At 32.5% G+C, this 5,841-nt stretch overlaps 1 long non-coding RNA gene across 1 annotated transcript; it reads right to left on the minus strand.

Annotated features, from left to right (window-relative positions):
* Nucleotides 1-3,451: 3,451 nt before the first annotated feature.
* Nucleotides 3,452-4,012, minus strand: LOC118733471. Its single transcript, XR_004992260.1, has 2 exons — nt 3,922-4,012; nt 3,452-3,831 (listed from the first exon to the last, which is right to left on the minus strand). It is a non-coding gene; the product is annotated as an uncharacterized LOC118733471 (long non-coding RNA).
* Between the last annotated feature and the right edge of the window lie 1,829 nt (nt 4,013-5,841).

Below are 5,841 nucleotides of genomic sequence, written 5' to 3' on the forward strand. Positions count from 1 at the left end.
AAAAAAAGCATTGTTCCTGTAAAAACGTCAACCAGTGATCGCTTTCATGATTTTACCAGAAGAAAAGGTTCGGGTAAAATCTTGCAACTTCATTCTCTACACAACTCTCCAAAAATTGCTCTCATTTACAGGGCAATTGACACTTCCTAGGATATCGCCATGTTAAATTCGCCAATCGCGAACCAGTATTGGGTCTAAATGTACTACAAGCGCACCAGTTCAGAACTAGAGATTTTCCCCACAGGGATACTTTTATACACAAAGATTTTTTTGCACTTATACATATTTGTGCTTTTAACGCTCTCGAGGTTATTATTGCTGTGAGGAGTTTTATGTTGTCAACGCTGGGTACTGCTTAACTTTTCGTGATTTATGTACGCTTCTTATCGTGAATTCCCACCGCACTTGTGCTTTCCCAAGGTGATGATGCGTGCCTTCAAACTATTTGGCGTTATTTTTTGCTATTTTTTCTTTACATTTAGATTTAGAGATATACGATCAGTTTTGTGTTTGCTCTCTGGTGGCACATTTGTCTTTGTTGCTTTTATGGTCAAATTTAAATGGGTTTCTGTCACTTTTCGCGTGTGCGCATGCTTAGTAACTTTTCATTGCATTTTACTATTGTATTTGAAATGGCTAATGGAGAATGATTTTATACACGAGTGCACTTAAAATATAATATCAAATTTTTAGGTAAAACCGTTTTTCTCAAATTTCGCTTTTTAACAGAGTCGACCGTTATACAGAAGAAAAAAGTTTGCAATTATAAACCGAGCGCACATATGAGTATTTGTGTGATATAATTGGAAAAAAATATTTTGTAGTTTATTATTAAAATAAGTAATTTAAAAAAAAAAAATTTTTTAAAAAAGCTTTTTTCAGTGGTAAGTAAAAAAGTAAAAATCGGGGGACGGCAAAATTTTTTGTGCAGGTGTTTTTTCCATTTATGTAATGCAGGTATGTTCTAAATATGAAACAAATCGGACCATAAATACGGATTTTGCAAATAACTCCACTGCTGCGCCACCTATCGGGCAAAATTTGTGGAGTTATTGCTTTTCATGTAAGTAATATACATACATTCCAAATATGAATCATATCGGACCAGAAATACGGGGTTTTATAATATCTCGACACTTGCGCCACCTAGCGGATTAGTTCATCTTTCATACTGCATTGTCATCAGGTTCTGACCTAAGTTTACAGTTTTAAGCATCTAGCTCATTGGGAAGTTGAGTAAAAAAATAGATTGCGAGATTTGATTATACACAGGTGAAACTTAATAAAAGCTTGTAAGCTTGCAGGAACCGAGAAGAAAAGGTATGATCGAAACAAAATGTCGTTCTCGTGGTTTCGTTCCTAAGAACGCTTAAAACCCCAAACCGAAATGAGAACAAAACTTTAAGGGGTGTTTCAACAAGAACGAAAGTGAGAACAAAACTGTCGAGAACATTCTCAACGAGAACGAAATGCGAACATTATTTTCGGAAACATTTTTAAGAGAACTAAATGGGAGCACAAGTTTAAGGAACTTCCTGCCTGAGAACGAATCGGGAACAAATCTTCTATGAGCTTTTCGAGAAGAATAGAAGCGAGTACAAAATATTTCTCATAGCGTTCCATTAGTTTGAAATGTTTGAATATTAAAATTAATCAAAAAAGAACTGTAAGATATTTATACAAATTAATTCCACGAAAGACTTAAGACACGAACTTTGTTTTTGCACAGTTGCCGAGGAATGCCTCGTATGTAGTATGTATGTACATACATATGTAAATATAAAGTTTTGCGAATGTACTTACTTCATATATTTATGTATGTACTTACAAACATACATATGTATATGTAAGCACAATTGTGTCTGTTTTGATATTTGCAAAACTTTTAAAGTTTAACTTTAGCATGCGTAAATATTCAGTTAATACCTGAAAAGGCATTGTCAAGGTCATTGAATTTCAACTTGACACGAGAGCGATAGCCACTTGTATGTTTGTATGCAGACCCGTTCATATATATGTGGGCATTTTTCAATTTACAACAAATTAATCAAGTTTCCTTTTTCTTCATAATATACGACTATTTCATTGGGACAACAACAAGATCGGCTTGATGTGCAAACGTACTCAGTTGCATATTTATAGCAGAAATGTATGTGCATGAGGGTGGTCCAAAATGAGTAAAGTCGCAATTTTAATGCTGTCACCCCCTAGGCTTGTTCTGTATCGAAAAAATATACCTCTATTTTTTATCTTTGAAATCATAAAATATTTAGAGATCACTCAAAGCGCTCAAAGATTTTCATGTATTTTATATGAGAAAAAAAAACAACTTTTCGTAGAAATGGTATAGAACTCTTGAAAATCAATATTTTTCGATTGGAAAACTCTGGTTCTCTTCAAGAGACTTCCAATAACAATACTCAATTGTTTATTTAACCATTTTTTAATACTAAATATTTTTTAATAATCCCTCCATTGCATTTTCTGTGGGTTTTGGCGGACCTTCAAAATATAGTTACTATGAAAAACTGGTTAAATAAATAAATGCGTATTATTGGGAATCTCCTGACGAGAAACAGAGTTTTCCTATCGAAAAATATTGATTTTCAAGAATTCTATATCATTTTTACAAAAAGTTTTTTTTCTCATATAAAATACATGGACAACTTTGAGCGCTTTAAGCGAACTCTAAATATTTTTTGATTTCAAACTAAAAAATTGGGGTATATTTTTTCGGCATAGAACAATCGTAGCATAAAAATTCCGACTTTACTTTTTCACATGCATATTTAGATCACCCTAATTTACATACATATGTATGTACATACATACATTTACATAGCTATGCATTTCTATTTTCTCAGGTACTGGAAGATTCACATACATATTTAAAAGCGAATGCGTTTTCCAAGCCAAACATACATACATACATATGTACATATACAAATAAATATGTAATTAATTATGTGTGTACATTGTTTAGGTTATGAAAAAATATTGTAACAATATATTTAGAAATTTTAAAATAAGTAACCATTGAGTTAATTAAATTATTTTTAATACCGGTTTTCGTGTTTTTAGTTTCGCTCAAGTTTTTCTTTTTCGGTTTATTGCTAATTGGTATCTGTTTCCATCCTTGCCATTTTTAATTGCGGTTTTGGAAATAAAAATATGGCGAAATATTTAGTTGTTAAAAGCTTGCAATTAACTTGAGTCTTTTAGTTGGGATAAATGTATGTAGATCCATATATATGTATGCATATCCAAAGCACTATCTTATGTAGACAACATTGTTGTTTAAAGAAAACTATTTTTGAGGAGAAATAAATAATGCTTCGATTCATACCAATTTGCAATTAGTTTTGTCAACTCGTTGGCGTAATGAATCAGGTAAATAAAAGTTTATTATTTAAAAAAATCTGGGGTTGGTACAAATAAAAATTTTGTGAAATGTTTCTGTGCTTACTGAAGTGTTTATTTTCTTACTGTAATTAAGATAAATATTTAAAACAAAAAATACAAGGAGATATTAAAGCAAATTATGCATGACATTGCATCCTGTTTCCTGAAAAGAAACAATAAAAAGCAAAATTTATGTGTAATTACCAGCTGTTCATGAAAATGAATGACATCTTGCATACCGCTTGTCATTCCTTGAGATGATCAGTCGGTAACAAACATGGTCCCAACACGTTTACATGGTAAATGGAGAGTCGTATGGCAAATCCATTGATGAACTAATCGCGCAGAATCGTGGGAAACTCTGGTTAATATCTGGTGGTAGTGCCGGTTTACGCATATGCTTCCTTCTCGTTGGATACATACTTTAGGCTACAAATAGGTACATATGTAACATGAATTCTATATCCATTGAGAAACGCTCGATTGATTGGCTTGAAAATCTAAAAATTGTAAATTTACCAATATGTCTCGCGCACTATAGGTATATGTATAATAACCCACGATGATAGCAAAAGTGAAACTGAATTAATCACAATTTTTGCGCATAGCATTATCATCCCTAAATTAGTGCGTTGAACGTTTCACTTGTATGCTCATCTCCTTCTAGCTCATAAAATTTGTATATGCCAAAAGAAGGCAGGTTGTCAGGCACGTGACCCGAAGCGCTTATGTAGGGATGGCTCTCATGCATGAATATTTTCCGCTCTTAAAGAAACGCATTTGCCTTATATCCTGTTTTGTGTATGTACATATATATACTTACATGCATACAGTATTGGCCAATACAATAGCACCCCCATTTCAAAATGATATTGCTTGAAACTCATGATTATTTATTTGTTTCAATTTCAATTAAAACAAAGTTCCTTCTCTAACAAAGCCCATATACTAAGCCCAAGTTTAAAACTTTGTAAAATACTAAAAAAAATGCATCAAATTTTCAACCAAATTTCAACCTTTTTTCTCAGAAGTGTTAGAATTTTTTGAGCACACCACGGTTCGCCGGAATGATGTTATTTTGAAATTGTCGGGTACTTCCGATTATCTTTTTCTAAATGGTAGTTTGAGATGCTACAAACTCGGAGAAATTGTATTTTAAATCGTAAACACATGCCCTACCCTCCAAAACATCAAAAAACTAGTAAAGCTCGAAAAAATAAGCTTTTACCCAGGCATAACAAGGTAGAAGTGATTTCGACATTTCTCTCTTTTGAACCGCGATTGAAATGTCAACTCTTAACCCTATGCTATTCAAAATTTTAATTTTTTAATTTAAATTTTCCATTGTGAACTGTGCGACTAATTTTAAATACATAATAAAATTAAAAGGAATAACGGGCGGTGTGTTGTGTTTGGCAAAAGCTAGGACAACAAACTTGTGTGCTATTTTAAACCTTCTAATTGTCAAGTGAAGCGACAACGATGGGCAAATTGCTGCGATGTTTCATTAGGAGACTTCACGTGCACGCGAAAACCATTTTAGTGCCAATGACTTTATTTGTTGCCCATCGCAGCCGAGTATTTCTAAGCGGACGCGTTTGTTCCCAGTGCAGGATTCATCATATCGAATATGAACAGAAAATCTACCACTCATATATTTATCTACATGGATAGGCCAAATTTCAAATGGTGGTCTGATAAACCTAAACCAGAATTCCTTGCTGACACAAAGAAACTGGAAGTAATTTTTAAAAAATTTAATGGAAAGGAAATTTCGAATTGCAAAAATTTAATAGCTAAATTATTGAAGTGAAGTTCTGATGTAAATTTAGAAGAATCAAGCTTTTTTTTTAATGTCTAATGTACGTCAAAATTAAGTATTTGAATAAAAAAATAAATGCTCAAAAACAAGAAAATTGCCAAAACGATTTTATAAATGAGCGTATTTCATTTAGTGTGTAATTTTGTGTAAGTATGCAGTTCCATATTTACATTAAAACGAAAATGCAATAACTCAAATGAAGCTGATTCTAATGAGATTTTAAATATTTACAAAAACTTTCAATTCAAAGATACTGAGTGTTATCAAACATGGTAAATGCATAAAAAAGGCTTAACTTCTTTGTTTAAATTTTTTGACATTATAGTCGACTGAAATGTCACTTCTACCTTGTTGAATATGCCTTGACTGGCTAACCAGAATGTAGTACCACAGCCACAAGCTATTTCACTAGTTACATCAGCAATAATACACCACAACCACAGTTACATATTGTGGGCAGATTAGACCATTTAGAATATTTTTACTTTTGACTTGCTACATACAACAGCTTCGCCAATTTTCTTTCGTTTTTACATCCTGATATACCAAAAAGAAATAACAAAATACACGGGACTTTTTACTTACCTTATATAAGGTTTGTTCCACACGCTTTCCGG

The sequence above is a fragment of the Rhagoletis pomonella genome, unplaced genomic scaffold (assembly GCF_013731165.1).
Source record: "Rhagoletis pomonella isolate Grant_MI unplaced genomic scaffold, Rhpom_1.0 Rhpom_scaffold_00002, whole genome shotgun sequence".
Classification (NCBI taxonomy): Eukaryota; Metazoa; Arthropoda; class Insecta; order Diptera; family Tephritidae; genus Rhagoletis; species Rhagoletis pomonella.